The sequence below is a fragment of the Eubalaena glacialis genome, chromosome 7, assembly GCF_028564815.1.
Source record: "Eubalaena glacialis isolate mEubGla1 chromosome 7, mEubGla1.1.hap2.+ XY, whole genome shotgun sequence".
Taxonomy (NCBI): Eukaryota; Metazoa; Chordata; class Mammalia; order Artiodactyla; family Balaenidae; genus Eubalaena; species Eubalaena glacialis.
The window spans coordinates 99,290,122-99,317,814 of NC_083722.1; the positions used below are offsets into that span (position 1 = coordinate 99,290,122).

The 27,693-nt window shown below is 37.2% G+C and overlaps 1 long non-coding RNA gene across 1 annotated transcript in view; it reads left to right on the forward strand.

Annotated features, from left to right (window-relative positions):
* The window catches only part of LOC133094809 (uncharacterized), a 466,764-nt gene that overhangs the window by 221,390 nt on the left and 217,681 nt on the right, over nucleotides 1-27,693 (forward strand). Inside the window, exon 3 of the long non-coding RNA XR_009701506.1 lies at nucleotides 19,110-19,165. This is a non-coding gene — a long non-coding RNA (uncharacterized LOC133094809). The remainder of the gene's footprint in view (nucleotides 1-19,109; nucleotides 19,166-27,693) is intronic.

Sequence of the window (27,693 nt, forward strand, 5' to 3'; positions counted from 1 at the left end):
TTTATGTAAGGAGCAGATATGTATGTTGTTTATATTTTAGTATAAGCTAGCAACCAGAAGATTCATCAGAATAATAGCTGAAATACTCGGAAAAATCAATAGCTACTTTTCTAATCCAGATCTTTATCCTCACCCAGAGTGAGTGCTGGGCACCACTGTCCAGGTTATCATTCCTGGATGGACCCTCTCCTACCCACACTCAGATCCTAACTGGTGCTGGCGCCGTGGATCACCGAGGCATTCCTTTCCGTGTGTTCTTTGGTCTACCATTCTGTTCTAATGGGCAGCCATAGTTTCTAGTGACGTCGGAAGCTTTCTTCTAGTTAATCTGTCAATTTTTCTCAAACAGTGCGGCTGCTATGAAGGAAATTGGAGCTGTTACACTCTGTGCTTTGATACAGTTGGTAAAATGCAAGGCGGGAGACAGTAAACCAAACACAGCATGCTAGTAATTTCTTTAAAAAGAGTGATGTGCTAGCCCTCAGAGTCTGTGGCCCAGGAAGCTAGCATCCCTTTTTTCTGAGAAGAGTAATATTGTTTCAAAGTGTTATCTTACTTTCGCATCAACAGTACAGATGTCTTCGGTATGTCCTCTAGGACTCAATTCAGAACACTTCGTCTTTTAACTTCATTTTCCCGGTGGTTGTGTATTTCTCTCGATTTAAGTCAAAATTAATTTGAGGTTAATCTTAGTGTGATCTGATACATTAAAAGTGGCAGCTTGAATATGCTGATATATCATCATGTGAATATACATCCTTTACTATATTGTGTATACTGGAGGACCTAATGTGCTGGAAATACACATTATTAGAATTATTCTTATCAGAAAGGTAACTTGTACCAGAAGAGCTTGACCCTGCCTCCATCAGAAATTGTCAGAATACCTGGGATGTAGCAAAGTGTCTTTTAACACATCAGCATTGCTCTCCCTTGAATAGGCTGACTCTGTTCTTCTCCACTGAAGAATTCCTAAGATTAATCCAGATTTTGGTATATTCCTCTCCTCCTAATGTGAGAGCTGCACATACTCGTTTTAATTGAGAATGCTTAGGGGTGTGTGGTACCATTTCAGTGAGCAGATTTACTTGCTGTTTTGTATCTTTAAGTTGTCTGTTTACGTTATAGAGAAGCTTACTAAGTAGCTCTCTATTGTAATAAAATAATTTTGTAAGTACAGATTTGTGCCTGCATATTAGTACTATTTAAAATTTTGCAATTTAATTATACATATTCAAAGGAAAGAGGGAAGATTCAAAAGGAAGAGAAATGAAAATTAATATTTATCCATAATTATCAAATGTATACTAGGGTCCAAGTATTGTCCCGTATTTTATATATATTATTTAATATTCACAACTACCATATGAGAGAAATATTACTGTTAATGATTTTAGACATCTAGAACATCCAGAGATATTCAAGAATGGTAGCCAGTAAGTTGAGTGAGACTTGCCTAGAAACCACATTTTCCTGGTCTCAAAGCCTATATTCTTTTGGGCTACTTAAAAAAGAAGAGACTTTTCAAAGGAGAGTTCAACTTTTTCAATGGCTTAAAAGTTACTTTTATATTTATAATAAATATATATATTTATATTTGCAATAAAATAATACAGTTATATAATTATTCCTATTATGAATATAAAATATAACTTTTTACAGTTTTCAAGTAAGATTGCAAGAACATTTGGTTTGTCCATCATAATACATCTATTTATTAGGCATTATTACGTCTATTTTACTTACTTTAAAAGTTGGTCTTGGCACTTCCCTGGTGGTGCAGTGGTTAAGAATCCGCCTGCCTATGCAGGGGACATGGATTCGATCCCTGTTCCAGGAAGATTCCACATGCCACGGAACAACTAAGCCCGTGCACCACAACTACTGAGCCCGCGCCCCTAGAGCCCGTGCTCTGCAACAAGAGAAGCCACTGCAATGAGAAGCCTGTGCACCGCAACGAAGAGTAGCCCCTGCTCGCCCCAACTAGAGAACGCCTGCGCGCAGCAATGAAAACCCAATGCAGCCAAAAAAAAAAAAAAAAGTGTTGGTCTTCTACAATCTGTCAGAGTTAGAGAACAAAAGGAGATAAAGTGCCTTAGCAAAGAGAAAGCTGGAATGAAAATCAAGCAGGTTGTAGGGGATATAATTCCGGAGTGAGAGTTAGACTGGGGCTCTTTTCCTCTCTCTGTGCTTCAGGATCTCTAGATCTTCGTTTCCTCATGTATAGAATGAGAAGGTGGAACTTAATTATCTCTCGTGATGCTTCAAGCTTTAAAAATGTTCTGCTATTTGTCAGCGTAACTAAGATGTATTAATGTGGTTTAGAGAAAGAAACTTTGGTCCCAGCTACTTAAAACTCATCAACACAAATTATAGGAAACAACATCAGTGATGATATGGGATAGGGAATCCTGAACTAATACAGCTTATGTGTCAACATTTATGATTTTTATTTCAACCAAGGTTTTAATATTTAGTGTCAATTGCCTTTCCCTTTTAACATCTACATTCCACATTAACATCGAGTTAATGTACATTTGCTGTGTATCCCAGGTGGATAAATGTTCTTGTAGTTGACCTTCATGAGATAACTTTATTGGTATAGTTAACGTTAATGGCACATTAATTTTACTCAAGACATCAGTCAGTATTCCATTTTAATTTACCATGTTAATAAAGACTACCATTCTAAGTTGATTGTGTCGCTTTTGGGATGCCATAAATAATCCTGAAGCAAATATCAATGTGAACTCCAAACCATGTATACTGCTGACTTCTAAAATTATTACTGCCGGTGCCTAGGAAAAAGAAACACAGGAGTCTACATTTGGCTGATAATTCCTTCATAGCTTACTCTCAGTGATTTTCTGTAGGCAGACTGCATAAGTGCTCCCTGAGGTAACTTGCTCCAAAGGGAACAATAGTGATAATTAAGAATAATTACAATAGCAACAGTGAAACTCTCTTTAGAACATTCTAGATATCTTTCACTCCTAAAATATTTATATTTCAGTAAAACAGCCAACGTTAGAAGCTCAAGGGAGAGGTCTAAAAGAAACAGTAGATGAATCCACGTGGAGCCATGCTGGGTTGCTAAATTCCCAGAATGGAGAAATACCAGATAATGCGGGAACTGTCAAACACAGGCTGAGCAGGCTCCGTCTCATAGCTCTGAGGGGACCCATTTTAATTCACAAGGCACGTTAATTCTTATCTCCCTCATAAACGCAGATTTGCTTGAAGCATTGTCCCCGTTGTGAAATGTGGTTTGGACCAATTGCAGATAGCACAGTCATAAAAAGCTTTATCTCAGGAGTCACATAGATAGTGGTTCAAAGTTCACCTCCACCGTTAGCCATGTGCCCCCATGAGAGTTATTTGAAACTCTTAGTTTTCTTAGCTTTAAATGGAAATAACAGTTTGTCCCCAAAGAACGGCCATGAGAGTTCAATAAAGTAATATTACGTGAGTGACCAAGACTTAGTAAACATCTTAAAAATGGAGAGTTCTGCAATTGTTTAAATTAGAAGAGCTGCTCTCTTAAAATAAGGTTTCCAAAATTTCATTCTTGGGTGTGCAGTTATTGTAACATTTAGCAATCTGTGTTTTCAGTACCATTATTTTGTTAGTATTTTTATTTATATCAACTTTAAACTTATGTTCCTTTTGTTCTTAGCCTCGTCACAGCTAGATTGCCTCTGAAGTCGTGGTTTTATACAACCTAGTATCTCAGTTTTCCATTCATGGAACTACGGAATTAATATATTGACATGGTTAAGAAGGACATTTGTGGTCACATAAACTTCAAAATCATTATATCTAGCTCTGCTCTGTCAGTTGGCTGTTTGTGGTAAAAGAGAGAGAAGTGTCTTATGATATATAGTGAAGTGATTTGACCTTCACTTTAACTTAACCAAAGATGTAGTGAGCTGCTTTGAAATGGAATATTATTTGTTTCTTCCAAGTCCATGTTCGTGATCTGCTGATAAGGACCAGGTATTTTGGGTGGCCAGAGAAAGATGAAAGAATATTACCAACAACTGTACTTATTTGTTGTATATGCTTTGGAAAATAACTGAAGTTCTCCAAGTGGCAGTGTTCGTATTTGTAAAAATTATCTCTACCTGTGCCACAGGAAGTCACATAAGATCATATTAAAAAGAAAAAAAAAAGAAAACTAGATTATCTTACTTTGTAACACTTTACAGCTGTCAGGTAGTTTTTTCTTTTTAATGAGCAAAAATGAATCAAAATTTAAATAGTAAGCAGGGACTCAGATACTTTTACACCTATGATATTAGCAGCATTATTCAGAATGGCCAAAAGGTAAAACCAACGCACATGTTCAACAGGTGAATGGGTAAACAAAATGTAATATATCCATATAATGAAATATTACCGAACCTTAAAAAGGAATGGACTTCCGATATATGCTGTAACATGGATGGACCTTGAAAACGTGCTAGTGAAATCTGTCACACATAAAAGGACATTTTTATTTATTTATGTATGTATGTGTTTATTTATGGCTGCCTTGGGTCTTCCTTGCTGCGTGCCTGCTTTCTCTAGTTGCAGCGAGCAGGGGCTACTCTTTGTTGCGGTGTGCGGGCTTCTCATTGCGGTGGCTTCTCTTGTTGCGGAGCACGGACCCTAGGCGCGCGGGCTCAGTAGTTGTGGCTCACGGTCTCTAGAGCTCAGGCTCAGTAGTTGTGGCGCACGGGCTTAGATGCTCCGAGTCATGTGGGATCTTCCCAGACCAGGGCTTGAACCCGTGTCCCCTGCATTGACAAGCGGATTCTTAACCACTGTGCAACCAGGGAAGTCCCACAAAAGGATAAATTTTGATAGAAAATTCCACTTATCTGAGGTCCTAAAATTGACAAATTCATAGCAACAGAAAGTAGAATAGAGGTTACCAGGGACTGAGGAGTGATTGTTTAATGAGTATAACATTTCTTTTAGGGATGATGACGAAGTTCTAGAGATGGATAGTGGTGATGTTTGCACAACATTGTGAATGTAACTTAATGCCACTGAATCATACATTGAAAAATAGTTAAAATGGCAAATTTTACTTTAAATTTATTTTACCACCATAAATATATATTTTAAAATGAAAAACAAAATTTAGATCCTAAGATACTGAAAATCTAAATGCCTGAAACATGCTGCCAGCAATGTCTTTTTTTAATTGAGGTACTAGCTGTGTTTATGTAATGTTGTAAATGGATCAGAGCTTTAAAATGGAGAAAAATTTGAGGTCTCAGATTGGTGGATTTCAGATTAATGGAATACTGCAGGGTTACCAAAATTCAGTCTCCTGAGCGCCCTAGCTCATTCTGACTGCTGTCATATGGGCCCAAAATTGCCATCTCACTGGCACAGAGCCTCAGCTTGACAAGCAAAGGTATTTTTCGTGCCTGAGCTGTCTTGCCTCGGAGGGAGTGATCTGGATTGACTGTCAGTAGCAGCAAGCACGTACCTGAAGAATCAATCTCTTCCATGTTAATTTCATAGACATGCACTGCTGGAACAATGATGATTACAGGATGAAGAGTCCTATAGGAATGCTGGCTGAGGCAACAAAATCAAGCCCCGTTAGCTTGTCTCTGGGGCACAGACTGTAAATGACAAGGAGAGAGAAAGACAGCCAGGAGAGGATTTTGAAATGGATGGAAACTGTGGGATCTGGGAGAACATATTTGCATGCCGTGGTCTCCTGGAGGTTCATGGAAGCTGGTAAACAAAAGTTCAGAGTTTTCCCATGAAGTGTCATTCTGCTTCAAGTTATATTAAGTCTATGTGTATAGACTTTTAGATGTCTCTTTTTCTTCCATTTCTCAGAGCTCCTCGGTAGTGATGATCACCCATTCTTTTTGTTGTCAGGGTGTGCCTCAAACCAAATGAACATGTTTTGAAGCTAAACAAATAGTCCATCCATTAAATTAAGTTTCTTTGATGCTTTATTTTATTTTTTGTCCTGGCACATTGTGGTCAAAGTAACTATGGCATTGAAACCCTGATTTGAATAAGCAAGCACATATACACTCATGTATCTGTGTATACTTTCATTAGTGCATTGACTCGAGTTAAAATAGTTTGTGAACAATACAGTATGAATACAAACAGCTTCGGGAAATAGTAAAGTTTAATACTGGGCTTAATAATATTGTCTGGGTGTTTTTAGAAATCTAGGTAGTATACTGGCAATTCAGAGAGTGCTAGCCTAGAAAAACAGAAATTCTCAAACCAAGGTTATTTCCTTGAGATGAACTTCTCAGCTTTAACACTGTTGACATTTTGGACTGGATAATTTTTTGTTCTGGGGACTTGTCGTGTTCAATATAGGATATTTAGCTGCATCCCTGGGCTCTATCCACTAGATGCCAGTAACACCCCCTCCACAAGTCATGACAATCAAAAATGTCTCTAGACACTGTCCATTGTCCTCTGGTAGGGAAGGGACAATATTGCGCTGAGTTGAGAAGCACTGTGTAGAGTATGGTGTGGAGTTCCAGGGCCTCAGTTTTGGCCTGGCTCAGAAAGCTTAAGTTTTTGGAGCAGAAGGTGGGGGCAGAGGAGAGGAATGATGGAGAAAATAGACAATGTATCTGTAGTATTTTTCTCTTAAGACAGACAGACAGACACACACACACACACACACACACGCATTATGTACTACACCAGATGTACGTATTCTCTGTGGCATGAACTTTATCAGAACTTTCCCATTTTCTAGTCCAGAAGCACAAGACACTAACTTAAGTTGCGGCTTTCTCTATTTCGGCCAGGAATGTGCTTTCTTCCAGATACTGTCCTTTGCTTTCAGTTTTAATTGTATAATTGACATTCCCTGGATTCAGTTTAGGCCTAGTTGAATCCAGGGGTTCACACTGTGCTCTCAGTAGGTGTCTCTCTGTGTGTCTCACCTCTGCTTCTCTCAGGCTGTTGCCAGGACAGAGGTAGGTGGCTCCTGAGAACCTTGAGCCTGCCCTCAAAAGTCCATAGATTAAACTCAGGGAAAAAAGTGTTTGGATCTGCTTGCGTCTTATGTGTTCTCTGGACCCAGGCGCTTTTCCAGGGGGATGAACCAGCCTGCGTTACCCAATCCCTACCCACTCCTCTCAGCCCACCCTCACTGAACCCCCAACCCTGAAAACAGTCACAAAGAGTGATTCCCCTGCAAAGCAGAGATCTTTTATTTACTCTGTAGAAGAGAAAATTAAGCTGAAATTGCTTTATGAAAACCACCCCCCCCCAAATTTTGCTCATACGTATTTTCTTCTTCTTTCTTTTTATCTCTCTTATTCTTTCTTTTTATCTCTCTGTTTAAGTGAGGTGTTGCTTCTCTCTGCTTCCAAGGCATCCTCTTACAGTAGTTCTCAAAGTCTGATCCAGGGAACCCTGGTCAGGGCGATAATGAAGATTTTCAGGTGGCTGGTCAGATCCAAGCTATTTTTATTTTATAATACTAAGATGGTGTTTGCCTGTCACTCTCACTCTTTCACAGGTGTACAGTAGAGGTTTTCAGAGGCTGCCTGGCATGTGATAACACGTAAATAAGACTAAATGCAGAGACAAATAGGAGAATTCAGTTAATCTGCTGTTGAGTCTGACATGAACACAATTTGTGAAAATGTACCAACATGCCACTCTTCTCACTATTTCTTCAGATAATATAGTTATTTTTCCATAAGGCATGTTGTTTATGTTAGTGTGTAATATACTGATTGTTAAAGGAATTACTACTTTTAGAAGTTTCAGTTTTAATTTCTAATATGGTAAGTATGATATACATAACCCATACAAATAAAAGCTCTTTGAGGTTCTCAGTAAATTTAAGAGTGTACCTTTTTAGGGTCCCAGTTGAATACCTGGGGTGTTCATCAGGTTTTTTCTAGTCTGGCTTTTGGATCTTCCACATCTCCAGCCCTGGGAGAACGATGGTATATGTTCATCTCAAGCTGCCCCAGTGTCTCTTCTCTGCCAGGCCTTGTGGAATCTTGCCCTTGGCATGTGCATTTTAGTTTTTAGCTGACAGCTCAAGTGGACCCCTGTACAGATGTCCACAGATCCTTCTCTGTGCAGCTCCCTCCTTTTCATTACCTACCCTGGAAATTCTAAATTCCAAATAGCCCCAAACTCCAGTCTCTACTTTACCCAGCGAGACCACGTTTCCAGTGTGGGCATCACTTCCCTTTGCTGTGGTTGGGAAGGTGCCCACAGAAGTCAAGTCGGGATGCGTGAAGAGCTGACATCATGTGCTTCTTTTCTCTCAAAGATCAGCCTCGTGCTGTCTGTTGTCCAACACCTGGAAACAGTTTCCTCAGTATTTTGTTCACTATTATAGCAGTTTACAAGACTAAAGTAAGTGTGGTGCTCATTACTCTGAAATGGCCAAAATTGGAAGCCTTTAATTGTTCCTGTATTTAGGTGTTTCTTTGCAACAAGGGACTCACCAGTGGTCAGATGCATGCTGGATGATAGCCAAATACAGTTACTCGTCCTTTGGGGTCCTCAGGGAATTGGTTCTAGGACCTGCCCCAGGCACCAAAATCTGTGGACGCTCAAGTCCCATAGTCAGCCTTCTATATCCACGAATTCCACATCCACAGTGATACAGGGCAAACTATATGTTTATTGAAAAAAATCTGTATATTAAGTGGACCAACACAGTTCAAACCTGTATTATTCAAGGGTCAACTGTATATGCATATGAGGGTGGGAAAATAGGAGAACTTCTATTTATGTATTTTACATCATTTAAGATAGTGTTTAAATGTCATATATAATTTAATAGTACAATTATATACTTTAGAGATAAAAATACATCATTAGAAGTATTATTTTTGTGTTTTTCCTAATAGAAGCATGCTATCAAAAAAACATGGAATTTCTCCTACAGTATTTGAACTTTTTTTTTTTTTTTTTTTTTTTGGAAAATTGTAACATGGTACAGAGTGAAAAGGTCAAATAATTGGGGACTAAGGAAACCATCAAGGAAATATACTTTAGCATATAGCAACTATGAGGGGAAATTGAGCCCTAACTTGGATAACCTTCTCAGTCTGAGAACTCATTCAGGTGACTTGGTCTCTGTCCAAGGACAGAACGAGGGAATAGGGTCTCACTTGAAGCAAGGATAGGAGTGACCGCCACTATCTTTGAATTAATACCATGTGCTGGGCGCTGAGCAGTTATTATGGCCTTTGTTTTACAAATGTAGAAATCGAAGCTAAGAGAGACTCCTTTGCCTCTGGTTATACAGGAGTAAACGAGATGGCTAGGTTTGAACCAGTGTTTCTCTAACTCAGAAGCCTGTTCTCTTACTAGTTCACCAAGCTTTCTTGGACCTGGACTATATATAAAGCATTTATCTATCTACAAAAATGTAGGACAACAAGATAATTTTTCAAATGGTTTCAAATGTAGCAGTGCCTACCCTGGAGTTTAGTTAAGTCATAACTGATTTATAGTGACCTGGGGAAATTTCAGGTTGGTATGAATTACACAATCCTCACAATCAAAGTGTGCATGTCTGTCTGTGTAAAGTGCTAAGTTTCTTTTCAAGAAAGCTAAAGAAATTTGCCACTGACTAGGAAAATGTTTGCATTCTTCACATACTTGTGCATGGATTTCCAAATTCATGGCTATTTGCTTCAAAAGTAGACAGGGAATCAATCCTGGAAATTATTGTATGTGTAACTCAATTCAGTAAGTTGTAAAATATTACTTCTTTCATCCCCTTTGTGCTGTTTAGTTACTATTTCATTCTTCATGGTAATAACAAAATATTCAATGGTATTGTAAATACATACTGAGCTTTAAGATTCACTTTAGAGTTCAGTAGCCCTTTGTTGAGATGGCACTGGTCTTTTTGCATCAGCAAGTCTCTCCCCCTTTAAGGAAGAAAACCAAGTCATTCTTTGTACTTTACCTTTTGTTCTGGATGCCTTTCCCTTCCAAGATACGGTGTTGTGCAGTTAATGCTTCTGTCTTTAAAAAGAACCATAACATAGATCTCTTTCTGGACCATGCACAGCAAGAGATATGGAAAAGAACACACATATTCTCAAGTGTACTGGTGGGAAGTAGTACTCTTCCTTCAGAAACCCAGAATAAATTGATGTTGCTAGTGAAGAGCAGGGTAATATTTGAAACCCTCCTTATTCTAGGCTCATAGATCTAATTATTCATATAGAATTTCCCTTTTCAAGTACCAGTATTCCCCACATTTTAGACAGTTATGTACCAGGATCATATTTCTTACCATAGCCTCATACCATCTCTACTATTGTCTACTTAACATTTTCTATAAATTTAATGGATTTTTAACGAATTGTGGATCTGAAGAATGCCTATATCAGTAATACAAATAGATGAAAACTTGTCATTAATGGAAAATAAACATACAAATAAATATATAAATATTTACACAAACATAAAATAAATACACATAGATTTACATTAAAATGTTCAGAAAATTTAAAAATAATAGTGTGTACCCCTAGAAGTCCTATGACCATATTTTTGAAAACTGAGATCCCCTATAATCCTTATTTATCAAGGTTGAAATTGGAGTTCAGAGCCCTTACCATGGTTTCCATTATATACAAGCCGCTTATGGCTATGAACAAATTTTCTGCCTGGAGGGACCAGATTGTGAGACTCTCAGGCCTCCAGACTGTTTCCTTCACCCCACTCTCCATTATGTCACCCATCACGTATAGTTGTGTGCCGTGTACTTGATATGTGCTCAGGGAGTTGAGCTCTCACACAGCAGTCAAACAGCACACTGAGGTCCATGCAGCTATGAGAACAGGGCAGTGCTGAGCAAGCTCAAGGAAAGAGTGAATCTGGGAAAAGTTACTAACACTCATAGAACTTATGTTACTTCTCAGGTAAATGGGATAATACACTCTGCCTTATCGAGGTGTTTCTTTTTATTTAAAAAAAAAGGAAAAAAAAGGAGGTCCTAGCCTTTACTGTGTATCAGGAGGGATTCTAAACATTTTCTAAATATTAATTTATATGATCATCATAGCAGCCCTATGAAGCAAATAGGAATGATACCTCTGTTTAATACACAAGGAGAGTAAGGCACAGAGAGGTTAAGTAATTTGCTGAAGGTCACTCAGCTAGACAGTGGAGATCTGAATTCTGAAAGCCCAATTCTGCACTCTCATCCACTATTCCATGCTGTATTTCATCTTAAAGTTTATGAAGTAATCCATGTGAAAATATTTGGACTCTAACATCTATGGTTACTTTCTGCAATTTTTGCTTCATTTCATTTGTCTTCCATTTGTTGGGCAGAAATATAGGTATTTTATTCCCCCTGTGGTGGTAAAACTGAGATAAGTAGCATGCACTTATAGGAAATATAAAATTCCAAGTGTCCAATGTATTTTTATATCACATCACATAATGTGATGTGGTGGAATGCCAAGCATTGGAGTTATATATGACTTGGGAATGCAGAGTGACAGGTTGTCATTACAACTGTGCCGAATTTTTGTGATAATGGTGAACCCTTGCAAATTTCATTTTCTGGTTTTGCAGATTGCCAACCCATTGACTCTACCCCTATGGTTTCCCAAGGGGAAAGACAATGGGATTTAGCCAAACTGATAATTATTCTTAATGGAAATTTAAAGGGCTAAAAAGCCTGCATTTGGATATGGACTTCAATAATTTGAAGAGAATTATTTTCCATCTCTATTCCTAGGATGTTGAGGCTGATGAGGTAGTTTTTCACAGCACTGAATTGTAGATGTGGGTGCCTCATGAGGTAAGTCATTCAAATTATGAGTTAACTGATAACAGTAAGTGTCTGTATTTAAAGAGAACAGGGTCCTGTGCATCATGGTAGGTCTGGCAATATCCGTGTCATCCACCTACTAGATGCCAGAGCAAACCACCCTCACCCCCATGCCCCAATTATGACGATCAAAAATATCTCCATACTTTGCTGAAACATTGCCTCTGTTTGATAATCACTGATTTAGAGCAATAGAATTTTTGGCTCTTTTATGCTGTAAACTCCTAAAATCAGTAACACCTTTGCACATGTTTTAAGACTTTAGATGTTTTGAGGATAGTATCTTATGGGCCAAAATGCCAAGCTTACAGTTCCAAGCATATTACAATAAAATAATTATTAATATTATGTATTCTCTACTAGTATTATCTCATAGAAATAAACTTAGGTCACATCACTGGCAGAACTTTTGAGAAATTATGTATTCTCACCCCATTTTTAATATTTATGTAATTAATCTCTCCAAATAATAATATCTGACAAATATAGGGTGTTATATAATTACAGAGTACTTTCAAACTCAATATTTTCTTTACTTTTCCCGGTAACTCTGAGGAGGCCTTTTTTTAAAACTCATTTTATTGATTAGTAAATGGAGACTCAAGATGAGTAAATTTTGTCTATTTTTTTGTGAGTTAGGGAGACCAGAAAATACCACCATTCCGAGTAATTTTAGGTGAATAGAGTTTTCTTGCTGAATAGAACCCTCAAGTAAAGCTCCATCTTGTGTATGAACTTTTTTCCATCCTTGAGAGCAGTGCTAAAGACTCATGCCTGTGTCTTTTTCCTACTGTCCTAATTCTAAATCCACTTGCCACCATTCCCTTCTTCGATGTCACTGGTTGTTTGTCCTGGGACCTCCTGGAGACTGGAACATATGTCTCTAGTCCCTCAGGTGAGCTGGCCTAATTATGTTTCATCAGGACAACTTGAGAAGCTCAGAATCTCAAGTCCCTAACCTTACAACTGATCAGCCGCATAAGCCGTTCCCATTGCTCTTCTCAGTCCCCTTTCTGTCTTAAATAGATTCATAGATCTCTAGGCCCTTAAGCATCTCCCAGCCCTGTTTATCTTGTCGACAAGACCCTAGAAATTAGTCTTCCAGAAAATGGCTCTTCCAGCCAGACTCTTCAAGGAGATGGTGCCTGTGTAACCTTGATATGAAGCCTCCTACACTGTGTAATATTGTCATCTCAGGGAGAGCCACTCCTTGTTAGCTTAAATTGTCAGCTTTATGTTTCAGTAAAATAAATGCACATTTTCCCTACAGTAATGACTTTTCTTCTCACTTTGTGAAAACTGCAAGTACCCTTGTTATCGAGAGATAATCGTGTTTTAGCAGTGCCACTTACTGTGCCCAGTGAAAGTCCCAAGGATGTGATTATCTCTTAATAACTCTAAAGCCTGTTATGTATCATGTTGTATTGTTGTTTATGTTGAGTGTGTGGGGGGGAACCCATTAGTGATCTCTGTGGTCGATATTATACGTCATGATAATGACAAAAGAATCAAATGACCATTTGTTTGCTTGTAGCTAGACAGCACGATTAGAAATGCATCCCACTTCCCACTGGAAAATGCATTTAAATGTAATCTCTTTCTTAGTATTAGTTTTATAACCCGGATATTAATACTAAATTATGTCAAGCCAAACTAATGGAAATTCTGGAAATAAACATGGGTAATTTAATGTCTACATGACCTTTACCTCTCACAGAAAGGTCAGGTTGGGTTTTAAGTACCTGAGAAGGAAGTAAACACCCATGAGAAATACCTGCTGATTCAGTGATGGAAAATGCCATCGATAACTTAAGTAAAACAGAATACATGTACGGAGAAACACCTTAAATGTAATGGCCTTTGAGAATATGGACAGCCATTGAACGGCATCTCTTTCACCTTATGCTATCTTTTCATGTTCAAACAAAGCAGTAAAAACAGACATCGTTTATTGAATACCTGCTGTATGCCTGATAGCTTTCATACGTTCTATCGTTTTATCTTCACAAGAACCTTGCAAGGTAGTCAATACTGTTCCTCATTTACAACTGAGGAAACGGACATGGTAGGGGTTAAATGACTTGCTTGAGTTCATGTAGCAGGAAAGTGGTGAAGCTTAGAATCTGACCTGAGAGCCCATGTGTTTGTTATCCACTGATTATGTAAAGGCATGCTGCACAAGTGGCTTCAGTGCAATCATAGACTTGTAACCGCTGTGATCATATACACGTTTATTATTAGATACATACCGTTCTGAGCCCAGTGAAGGTGAAAGAGCCCACTGAGTGAAAAGATTCCTGTTTCTCCCTTCTAATTTTGCATCCTACATCTGTGAGAACTGAAACAATTAGAGATGTGTCTTCGGGTTTTTTTGAACATTTTCATGAGACGTATTTTCATTCCTTTACCTGTCACTTGGGAAGGATTGTTTTGTCCTGAATAAATTACCAACACACCATTTAGTTCTGAAGTATTGGGAAAGGTCTAGATCAGGACATTTTGTTCTCTAGAGTAGAATGATCCTTTTTGACCCAGGCTTTACCAGCTGCTGCCTCTTTATAGTTGCTTCTTGCCAGGAAGGTCTATGGTCATTCATGGATTTCTGGTTCTTTTGTATTGTGATATAGCCAGTGCATTTGTGTTGATACCAGCTGATTTGTTCAGAACTCTGATTTGTCCAATCTTTTTTTTAGCCGAGGGAGATTCATCCATTTATTAATTTGTTCGTGTATTAATGTCCTCTCTATTCTCACATGTGCTTTTTTATAATAAAAACCATCATTAAAATTTAAACATAACTTAAAATTATTACAACAGCAGGTAAATGACATAGATGGTAATATTGGAAAATATAATAAATTTTCAGTGATTTTAAAAATTAAATATTTTGTGCATATTATGAGCTGGACACTGTACTTTACGTAGATTATCTCATTCTGCCCTTATAAAAACAGTGTAAGGTGGGAATATAATTATTATGCTCATTTTATTCATAAGGAAGCTGAACTTAAAGAAGATGAATGGAATGAAAACCTTTCCTCATGTTCTTGTTCAGGGAGAGGCTGTTACACAGTCAATGCATAAATGCATAGTTTCTTTGCTTGTGTAAAGCAGCACAAAGGTGGTATGGAATAATTCCTGTATTTTTACCCCATTTCAAGGAATGGACTTGGATGTCTATCTACCTGATTTATCTCTGTGTATGCTGGCACATCTGAAGGGAAGTTTTAACTAAGTCACTTTACCCCTGATAAGAATATGGCTAGTCAACTTTTCTTCCAATAAGGACTGAAAAAACATTTCCTAATTATTAAATCAAAAACTTCTCAATATCTGCCTAGGCATCAATAGAAATTTCTTTTTAAGACCAGCCATGAAAATACACTATGGAAATTGAACTTATTTTTAGTGTGCATCCCTTACTATAACTTAGTTTTTAAGTTGGATTCATTCATTCAGTCAGCACACATTTAAAGAGCACATGTTTTAGACCAAGTTGTACTAGGCTCCGCAGCTGCAATTTGAAGAACAAGACAAATTAAGACAGGTAACTGTTTCCCCACAATAAATGATGTGTGTTTGTGTGTGGTGTGGGTGATAAATATATTGTGATTGTTGTCATGCTGAATATAACAGGAGCACGAGATCCAGTTTGGAAATACTATGGTTTTGTTAAAAGGTTTATTTCAAAAATATTAATCTATTACTCCGTTACATTTATTTAAATGATTTTTGTTTGTTTTTTTGGGGGGTGGTAGAGTAGTAAATTTATGATGACAGCAAACCCTATGATGTAAGGGACCTTGTTGTGTTTCTTCTCCTAGTAATATTTTTGATTGAATGAATAAATGTAAACGTAAAAACTATTGGCCTAAAATAGTAAAGAATAGCTGACTATGATTCATATTCAGGAGCCAGGAAAATTTGTATATGGGGATTTCCTTGTAGATAAATGGATAGCATGATGGAGTGATTTTTGTTTGTTTCTATCCGTCTATTTTTCACCTGTATGTTTCCCTTAGTTTCTTTAGACACAAAGATGGGACTTGATATTATTCATGGAAAGCTTGCCTTCAGTGGGCTTATTTCTTGACAAGCAATTGTTTAGTTAAGATGCAGAAACCTGCTCTAGCTGACAGAAATAGAAGTGCTATTGAAACCACATGCCAGGCAAAACGATGGCCATCTCAGAACAGAAAACTAGATAAAACCTGACCTCATGAGGACTTGACTTGAAAGGTCGAGAGATGTGGCTACTTCTCACCCCTTTTACCTTATTTTCATTCCCTTGTTTCTCTTGGGGATGAGGAGTAAGCGTATATGTTATCTCAACTCTCTCTTTTCTCAGAATGTCTTATTCATTCCCCAATTCTCTCCACAGACTGGCTTCTTTGCCAGTTATTCCACCTTTACATGCTTGGACCTCTTTGTTGCAATTCAGTATCTCTGAGAGACTCTTACTGGCTTAATATGGGTTGAGTGTTCATGAGTGGTTCAAAGCTGTAGCCAATTAGGGTGAATCACACAGTGCGTGTGGCTTTCCTTTTTAGGAACTATGGGTAGAGCAAGTTCTTTTAGAAACAGACGTCCGTTCAGAGGCCTTCATGGGAACGAAGATATTCATTCAAGGAATCTCAGATATTCCTCCTTACTTTGCCAACCTTTCCATCCTGCTTTCCATTCTCTGTGGCATCATTCTTTGCTTGGTGGCACCTAACAAATCTGATAAAGGTATTCATGATGTTAGCCCATCCAACAGGTAAATTCTTTTGACCAAGTTTCCCTCAGGAAGCAATTCCTAAAATCAAAGGGGTGGGATTAATGCTAAGTGTTCTAGATAATGGGGAAATTCTTTGAAGTATGTGTTGTTTTTAGGTGCTGACTTTGCTTTTTGTGTGTATACTCATTTGTCATGAGACTATTCATAATGGATGAGAAACTCTTAACAATATTAATATCGAGTTACTGGTTACCATATGCCAAGTAGTAGACTGAATACTAAATTGCATTATGTTACCTACTTTTCAATTGTTTTTTGAGGCTGAATAACATTATCCTCCCCACCTTATAGGTGAAATTGAGGCTTGTGTCAGTTAATGAATTGCTCATGATCCCATGGCTAGTAAATAATTGAACCAATATCCCATCCCAGGTAGCTTTCTCAGAGATTGTGCTTTTAAACAAGTGGAACATAATTATAATTTAATGAATAAAGTTAGAGTCTGTTTTCATTTCAGGTCTGTGTCATTCCAGTGGATAAATGTAATCCTTACTTTAATTCTGTGAAGAAAAAAAAAATATGTATGTATATGCCAAGATTGTAGTAATAATTGAAAAGAAAGAATGAAACCTTGACCAAAGTTTTTTCATTTTTGTTTTTAGGATAGTTCTCATTTTAGCTGTTGTTTCTGATATGTAAGCTGGAGTTGCAAATGGTGCCAATAGCTGTAAACAGAGCTTTACCTTCTTACCAGTGGGTGTCCTTAGTGTAAGAAAATAGTCAGGCTTTGAGGCACATACACATATATACAGCTGGTGACCAACCATATTAAAATAAAACAAATAGTGATGTAGTTATGATTCATGGTTAAGCTGATAGCATTTTTTTCTATTTCATAGGAAGCACCTCCTTAGATTTGTTAGACTCATTTGTGGCACTTTATTTTTGGAGAATATGTGAGAAAGGAAAGAAAAAAAATTATATTCTTAATATATGAGCAATATAAAGAACACATGTTTGGTTCTTACCTTCCAGACATTATTGATACTAACCTGAAAGTAAAGGTAGTTAGGTACTTAATAAAGTGATGAACTATTATGGTACCGAGCAGGGGATAGCATAAGATTAAGAAGTGATAAGGTATTTATGGCCAGTCAAGAAAATACTATATTTCTATCCCTATCAAATATGCTATGTTTAAATGTAAATTAGATGAGAATATTTTAGTTAAATATATTTTTGAGTGGCTAATATATATATATATCTACATAAAATGATATTTTCAGTTATAAAATATTAAAAGACAATCATTTTACTCAGAAGTAAAGTTAACCACAGTAGAAGCTTGGTTAACAGATACACACATATACATAAACATGAAGCTACGAATATATACATTTATTCTTAGTAATATGTATATATTTTCCTTAGAAAAACTATTACTTCAAGGAAGAGTACTCCCAGGTAGAAAATTATTTTGCAATTAAAGTTTAACTTGGTGGATTTAAGAGAAGATATAATGCCATATTTATTGGAAGAGTTTTTTTGTTTTTGTTACCTTCATTTTACATATTTATAAAACTAACAAAAACAATAGGATGCCTCCTAGTTCATTGCTTACCTTTTCGTTATTTAAAATCACTTTGTAACGTATTTTGTTAGGAAATGGTCGCTCTTAGTGAATTTGAATACCACAGAATGTCACAGGCTCCAAGAGCTGGTAAACTAACAAAGAAGGGATAGAGTGGTGAACTGACTTGTCAGTAGTCACATGGCAAGTCACACAGCTAGTTTGATTTGGTTTGTTCATTTACTTTGTTTCTCTTGCTTGTTTATTAGTTTTTTATATCCTATATAGAAAGTATGAGAGAAGTCGTACAGTATTTGTCTTCCGCCCTCTAACTTATTTCACCTAGCATAGTACCCTCCAGGTCCATCCGTGTTATTGCACATGGCAAGATTTCACCTTTTGTAATGGCTAAGTAGTATTTCATTGTATATGAATCTTTTTTTATCCATTTATCTGTTCATGGGCACTTAAGTCGTTTGCATATCTTGGCTATTTAAAATAATGCTGCAATGAACATAGGGACACATGTGTCTTTTTAAGTTGGTTACCAGATGGGAAGGGGGACATGGGGAGGGCAAAATGGTTAAAGGGTGACAGATGGAAAATAAACTTTTGTTGGTGAGCACACTTTTTTGGTAGGGTATACAAAAGTAGAAATACAATGTACATATGAAACATACAATGTTAATAATTAAGGTTACTTCAATAAAAATAAATCAAAAAAATTTTTTAAATACATGAGGTAAAAAAAAAACACAAAAAACCAGAAAGTGCACACAGCTAGTGAGACACGAAGCAAAGAAAGAAATCCAACCTCCTAATCTAGACTCCTAATCTAGGCGATTCTACCAAGCTGGAAATCCACACCAACTGTCTTTAATTTTTATTTCCTTCTAGTTTAAGTTTAGAATGGGAATAATTAAGCATCAGCTACATATAAGAATATTTATCCTTGAAAAATGTATTTATTTGTATATTTTTTGTTTTTTTTATTCTAGGAATTGTTGACATATAGTAACTCCACAGCATGTGGCCCCAGGAACTGCCCTAAATGGTAAGCTTCCCACAGGGAAGTTTTTTCTTACATTCATTTCACCTTTGATTAGCATCCTTAGTTACTATGGAAACATTGAGATCCTTTCCTTAGAGAATGATACCATGAGATCATTTTTGATGTTTTTCTTAGGGTTGAAGTTAATGAAGGTAGTGAAGTCATATAAATTTAAGCCTTGAAAATAGGAAGTTGAGACCTTTCTGGGTCCTTTCTGGAGAAGATACTTGAGGCAGATTTTTGGTGGTTCAGATTAATTTGATAATTCAAAAACTTCAGAATTTGGTGTCATGGAGAGAGTCCTGGGAATAAAATGAAGGTTGTTGCATTTTTGCCCATGGTTTACAGATAAGACGTTTTCAGTCAAATCTTCAAAATACTAAGTTAACTAGATCCTAAAATTGAAGTCTTTTAGGGGTAAAACATGACTGTTGTAACTTACTGTCTATAGTGCACGCAGTTTTTTCCTTTATAAAACATACGGGTCTAAAAAAAAAAAAAAAACTGTTACTGTTTTAGTTTCCTAAGACTCCTGTAACAAAGTACCATGAACTGGGTGACTTAAAACAATGGAAATATATTTTCTCATGTTGAGTAGGGAAGAAGTCTGAAATCAAAGGGTAGGCTGGGCTGTGGTTTCTCTGAGAGCTCTATAGGAGAAATCCTTCCTTGCTTCTTCCATCTTCTGGAAGTTGCCGACAATTTTTGGTGTTCCCTGGCTTGTAGTTGTGTCACTCAAATAAATCTCTGTCTTCACATGGCCTCCTCCCCTGTGTGTATCTGTGTCCAAATTTCCCTCTTCTTGTAAGGACATCAGTCCTTATATCAAGGCCCACCCTAGTCCAATATGACCTCATCTTAACTTGATTACGTCTGCAAAGACCCTTTTTCCAAATAAGTCACATTCACTGTTATGGGGATTCACTGTCCCCCTTTTTGGGGGACATAGTTCATCCATAATAGTACCTGGCCCTTAAAAGAAACAAGAGTGATTGTGAAGTTAACTGTGGTTAACTAGACATAAATGGAGAAAAATACTAACCTGGAGGGTAGTGGTAGAGGAAGATCTCATTGCATTGCTATACACAAAATAAAATGCTCACTTACTTTAAAAGATGCAATAATTATCTCCTGATGGCCCAGTTGTCTCCCAAACAATATAATCAAAATATTCATTCATTCAGCATAAGGATTGATGACAATGGGTAAATATCAGTGCATGCTTTTGACTCTCAGGGAATTTTCTTAACACCCTCTATTGAAAAAATATGTAGAAAAAATTTTATTTTACTTGATTTCTCAGATGATTTTCATAAGCCAAGTTTGAGTAAGGTATCCTTTACCAATTAGCTATTAATCCATAAAAAGCACCCCAAAATTCAGTGGCTAAAAACAGTAACCATTTATTATTTCTCACGAGTCTGTCAGGTCAGCTGCTTAGGTCTTCTGATACGAAACAGATTCCCTCAGTCTTGCTGGGTGCGTTTGTGTGTCCGGGATCAGTTTGTAGGTTAGTTGGGAGAACCTTGCTCCCTATGGTCGCCAGTCTTCCAGTAGGAGCCCGGCTTCTTCTCATGGTGCTGGCTTTATTCCAAGATATTCTGAGTGTTCTCAAACTTGCTGTGAACTTCTATCTTTACCTCCTCAGACTTGTTGAGCTATAATCCATCCCACACAAGGCAATAGGATTGATCTTCTTAAATCACATTCTAAAGTTAATCCAACTACCAAAACCACCTGTAAATCTGCCACTGTTCCCTATTTTCCTTGGATCAATTCCAGCCATTTAACATGGTTTCAAAAGATTCTACATTATTAGGCTCTTGCTTACCTCTCTACCTTTCTTTCTTTCCCCCACCCCACACTTTCCAAAATAGGTTCTACCAGCCTGAATTTCTTTAAATTGTTAAAATATGCCGTCTTTTCTCTTGCTTGTGCTCATTCTGTCCCTTCTTCCAGGAATAGTCGATTCTCCTCCTCCTGCTACTTCTCCTATTTTTGTGTGATCAACTCACTCACTTCTTCCAGGAAGCCTTCTATGTTTTTCTTTGCCTGAATTAGGCTTCCCTCTGCTGCTAACATTGATGTGAACAACATGATAATCACAGTGTACTGTAATTACTTGCCTGATCATCTTACTCTCCCACCGTAGACTCTGAAGCCAGTGATTACATCTTCTTGTACATTATGGTATTCCTAGAACCTAGCAGTACATGCACAAAGAATGTCCTTAGTAATTATTAGTGGAAAGAATGAAGGATTCTTTTCTGGACATCTTTTCTGCTCCAATTCTTCTGTCTTTAAAGGTTTAAGTTGTTGGACATTTTTGGAATTAATATTGAAAGGCAGGAGGTCACCTTCACTCACATTTTCCTGATCCTCCTTTGGACCTGTCTTAAGGAGGGCTCTGACACCCTCCGGTGCCCTGGCTTTTTGTTTTCTGTAAAAGCAGTAGCCTGTGGAACAGAACAGCCGCAAAACAGGGTTATTTTGGTTCACGCGTTTGCTCTTTTTTTCTTTTAATTTGAAAAAGAAAAAGTTTAATTTGTTGCTAACACTTGAAAATTAGATTTCACATGAAATGATGATTTCTAGATTCTCTTAGAAGGAGTCAGATTATCTTTCTACCCTGAGCCTGCATTCCCAGATGCCAGGGGGCTTACCTGAGCAGCAGGTGCCTTCCTCTACCTTCAGTTCATCGTGCCCCATCATTTACTACCTATATGGCCCTGGCAGGCACTTGAGTTCAATGTCCTCAGCTACACAGACACCTGAATTGATGGTATGTGGTAGCTTAACTTGGCTTCTAAGAGTTTGTCTCTCATGAACCAAAGATGATAGGTTCGGTGGCTGGATGAGCCATTTAGTTGTTGCTGACATATATCTATCAACTACGTGAAAGTAATTTTGGCTTCATGTTCAGAGGTCTGTGCTTAATTTCCTTCTCAAATGCTTGAACAGATAAACTAATCTATCCAAGACTCTTTTTTCCCATCTGTAAAATGGAGAAATAGAGACTATGATACTGTGTATGGACTTGCATCATGTAAAGTTGCTTTGCAAAAACCACAAAATTCCACCTAACCTATACACACAGAGAAAAAGGAAGAAGATTGTTAGTTCTTTTTTTCTGGATTGGTACAAATAATTTTCATCTTTTGTTAGGTGATATTAGTTAAAATAGATAAGGAAAATTAAGTATCCATACGTACTACAACGTGGATGAACCTTGAAAATGTTATGCTAGGTAAATAAGCCAGACACAACAGGCTATGCATTGTATGATTCCATTTATATGAAATGTCCAGAATAGGAAAAACGATAGAGACAGAAAGCATTTTAGTGGTTTCCAGGAACTAAGGGCAGAGAATAATGTGAAGTGGCTGCTGCTGGGCCCACGGGGTCCTTTTTGGGGTGATGAATATGATCTGGAATCAGATAGTGCTGGTGGTTACACGATCTTGTGAATATACTACAAAACACTGAACTGTGCAGTGAATGGTGAATTTTATGGTACATGAATTATATCTCAATAAAGTAATAGGATATGAAATTCATGTTTTAGAATGACAAAGTTTCTGTTTCAGATATGGCAACTAGGGAGTGTAACAAAATAAGCAGGTTCCTTGGGTTGTCACTCAAATCAATATATATTGTCTTCCTAAAAGTCCTGCTGTGTCCTCCAAAGCCAAAGACAATGTCAGATTTCTAATTGTAAGAATTTATCATTTAATACAATGGTTATGAATGATGGGGTCAGACAGAGATGGGTTCATTTTTAAAATTTATCAATTACAACTTCTCTAAGCCACACATTCCTCAGATGATAAAGTAAAGGTACTAATAGCCATTTTGTTGGGTTATTGTAAGAGTTAGGAAGAACAAATGTCAAGTTTTTACCATGGTGCCAGTTACAAAACAGCTCCTTTATAATTTATATCTATATACACACATATATATAGATACTTAAATATATATATATTTGAATTGAAGTATAGTTGATTTATAATATTATGTAATTGATGCATTTTAATTAGTGTTATTTGGTTGTAAGTATTAGGCTATAGATTTTTGGCGACTCAACTAGATTTTTGGCGAGTCAACTGTTCCAAAGTTGGCTTTTTTTTTGGGAGGGGGTGGTGGGCATCTGGGCCAGAAAGCAAAGAACAGCTAGAATACTGCTAGTGCTTAATGAATTTAATCAGCCCCGCAGGGACTTTTGATATAGCAGGGAAATATTTCACAGAGAAACATGATTTTTATGCTTCCTGTGTTCCTCTTGGTAGTCGACAGATCCTTCCCTGGCAGAGGTAACATTACCTGTGCTGAGAGAGGAGCATTAACATACCGTGAAGGTGATGCTAGAACTAAGAGAACACATCCCTGTGGCCTTATATTAAAATCCGTCTGTGCCTGTGCTTCTGAATGCAAGTCAGGCTGTTGCCAATAAGAAAATAAACTGCTGCCTGAAAATGTATGATTCAATTGTCCATCATTTTTATTATTTATGATTTTTTCCCTTTAGAACATGGTAGAGATGCTTTTACCTTTGGCTTTGGCTTTGGAAACTGAAATTAAAATCATACTGTGGGAATATAGAAGATAATTGAGTTATTCAGTGAAGTATACTATAAATTATAACATTAAACAGAATTGTTTAATCTTCATTATGAAAAAAAATGACTGTATGAATTGCTCCATTTGATCCAGTGGCTGCTTTATGCTTTTCCGTATGGATAATGGAAAGGATTATGCTATGTTGAGTGGCCAGAATAGCCTGAGACTGCATCATTTGTTCTCGGAGCAAGTATGTACACCAGCATCTTCCTTAGGACCTGGCAATATGGTGACAAATAAAATATACATGTAGCCTCGAATTCTGGGTTTGATACCTAATAGGCGTGGCAGGTAATAAACAAGTAAAAAAGTACTAATTGTGTTAGGTGCTATGAGGAAAGGAAGAGGATGCAACAATAAAGAAGCACAGCTGATAGCTCTTCATCAAGACTAGCTTGTTATGTGACCCTGGGTAGGCTGCTTCTCACCAAAGGGCGTCAGACTTCTTTTCACATAATGATTTGACCCTTTGATATTAGGGGATGATCCTCTTTCTGTTCAGAATAATGCTTTTTGACATCATATTTATTTCATATCATATTAAGATTACTATTCTTCCCTTATTTAAGTTAATTTTTGCCAGGGGTTCCTTTTCTACTTTGTTTTCAGTCCTTATATGTCATTTTAGGTGTGTCTCCTTTTAGTAGCATATAGCTGTATTTTTTCCATCTAATATTTTTTTCTCATTTATCAAGGGAGTTGAAAAGTTGCCACTTATTTTGAATCTTGAACTATCTTTACATTCTTCCTACCATCTTATTTTGTGTCGGCATATTTTGTGTGAGGTTTTTTTTTGTTTCTGCATATTTCTTCTTTACTGTATTCTAATGGACCAACTGATTTTTCTTTTATTCTACTATTCCTTCCCATTATTTCAGATTTCTTACTCTATTTCTGTTTGTAGGAGGCTCCCTTAATTTTAAACTTAGCAATGCCAAATTTAACAATGTTCTCAAATAAAACCTAAAATGCTCTAACTCTAATTGTACCACTCAAAGTTCCAAGTTTTTGTTGTACACATAGTATTTTAGCTCAACTTGATTTTTCTCACAGTTAGTGATTCTAATTGTTATATTTAATATAGTTAAGGCTTCATTTACATTGATTTCCCTATATATTTACCTATTTATTGTTCATCATTGTTTCCAGCATCCTGCTCTTTTGTGTTCAAGTTCCTTTTACTTAACACACCCACAAAGTATTTCTTTTAGCAAGTTCTCTTAGTGGTAAATTCTCTGTTTGTTTATCATTAAATGTCATTCTTTTACCATTATTTTTGAGTAATATTAAACTAGGTTGGGAATTCCTAGTTGCCAAATTTTTCCCCTCAGTACTTTGAAAATATTGTTCTATTGTTTTCTACTCTTTATTTACTGCAGCTTTTGAAGTCTTCTGTTAGTCAAATTGATGATCTTTTATATGTGATCTCTTTCTTTCTGTTTCCTTTTAAGATTTTCTCTGTTTGGAGTTCTGAAGTTTCATAGTGATTTTTCCAATTATGCATTTATTTTTAGTTTTTCTCATGTGATGCCTTACTTTCAATCTGAGGACATGTTCTTTTTTTCAGTTTTGGAAAATTCTCATTCATCATTTATTTGAATATTGACACTCTTAACATTTTGTTTTCTACTATCCTTTTCTACATATCTAAGTAGACATATTTTGGACCATTTATTTCTCCTATCTGTAATGCCTAGCTATCCTTTTAAATGTTCTATTTCTTTACATCTCCATTTTGCTTTTTGAGAAAATCCCTCAGATTCCTCCTCCAAGTTTTAAATCCTTTCTTCATCATTGTCTACTCTGTTATTTAACATTTTATATCAGTCAAAATAGCAAGTTGATGCTGCACTAGCAAACAACTCCCAAGTCCTACGGGCTAAAGCAACAGAAGTTTATTTCTCCCTCAGGTTACATACCCAGTGCAAGTTAACATGGGGGCTCTGCTCATTATATTTACTCAGGGACCCATGTTGATGGAGTCATTGTCAGGAAATGATTCCATAAGTGCTGAGGCAACATACAGAGAACCTGTGGGATCATGAGCTAAGCCTGAAATCTTTTTCCCAGGATGGACACATGTCACTTTTGTTTACATTTCATTGGCAAAAGAAGTCACAAGGCCATGGATGACTCCAAAGAGGGCAAAGAAATACAATATTAACATTTGCTTGGAAATAAAGGACAATACTTGTGAAAAGCACTTAATTGCAATACCAAATGTCTGTTGGCTTTTAAATTTTCAATTATTTTTTTTCCTTGAACTTCTATTTGGTTTATTTCGTTTATCTTCTGTGTGTCTTTTATAATGTTCTGCTGTTTTATTATGGGTTCAATTCCTTTTTATCACTTTCCAAACTCTTATTTTCTATTCATGTTCATGATCTTTTATTATTCCTAGTGCTTACATTGCGTATATTTTTTTACTGTGCTAGCGGATTCATTTTTGTGATAGCTTTTTCTTTCTCTCATATATTTCGTCATTTTGTATTGTGAACTCATATTAGGTATGTTTTTTTTTCTGTGGGAATGCTGTGGACCCTGTGTTGTGAAAACTTACCCGTAAACTAGTTTTGCTTTTGCTTTTGCTTTTACCAAGGTCTGGGATGTAAAGTGTCCCAGACCAGTGTTAATTTCCTACACCTCATGAGTAGTATACATTTAGATCATATACTTAAGCTTGGCAAAGGCTTGGAGTTTCATTTTCTTCCAGGGGGCACATTGAACCTGGTGCAGACAGCAGAATTCCAGACTGTGTCTTGAGGTGGCTTGAGATCACATAAATTGGTCTCAGCAGTGACTTCGTCTCCAGAGCGTCCCATCTGGTACCTGCCTCTCGGGCAAGTGCTTCAAGATTAGTACCTACCGCCCAAGCACTTTTCAATCCAGTGTTTTTGTGCTGGTTTTCGTGTTGAATGGTTCTGCACATGAGCCTTTTATAAAGCAGGTTTTCCGTTCCCTGCAGCTTTTTCGTTTTCCTGAGCATATGCCCCTTTGGTTTTAAAATGCAGACGTTTTGGGGGCTCATCTCTGTTGTGCAGGATCTAGCCATTGGGGTGTTTGATGTGGAGTTCAAATCCCTCACTCTCCAAGGAGAATAACCCCACCTTTGTAATCCCTCCTGTCTGTGGACTGCTGTGGCTGGCATGTGAGGTTTTCCTTGGTGAGCCCATATGGCTTCCTCTTCTACCTGTCTCAGTGCTGTCCTTTTACCTTTTGTTGTGGAGACGCTCTTCATCTAGTTTTCAGGTCTCTTTCTGAGGGAATTATTCCATTTGTAGCTGGCGATTCCTTGTGTCTGTGGAAGAAGGTTAGTTTAGGATCTTCCTATGCCACCATCTTGAACTCTCTAAACGGTAAAGTACTTTGCCTGTAATCAGTTAATGGAAACTCCTCTCCCACTCCCTTTCCCAATAGCTGGAAATGGATTAAACAATAGAAAATGGAAACCCTGAGTCTTGTATTGAATTTTCTTTGACACAGGATTAGCAGTCAAGAAGCACTAAGTGAAACAAGGTAAAAAACATACAGGCAACTACTGATGGGAGTTTTAGAAGGCAGGGAAGAAGTGGCTCCCCTGGTGTTAAGTGCTCATATTATATATTAACCAGGGATAAGCCCCGTCCTTGCTATAATTTGAGTCAGATCAGAACTGAACATTCAAAGCAATTTGCTGAATACAAAAGAAATCTTTGGGTTGTCTGCTGAGTATACAGCCCTTTCTCTTAGAAATATCCAAGTGCCACAGCGCAGGCTGAAAGGATGTCCAGGTGTCTCCTTGTACCCCAAACTGATAGGAGCAGGAGATTTTTCTCTTGGAGGATTTTGATGAGGACACAGAGATGAGACCTGAGCAAGGGAGCCAGTGGGTCATGCTAATCTTGGGCTATTTAAACTGACTATGACTACATACT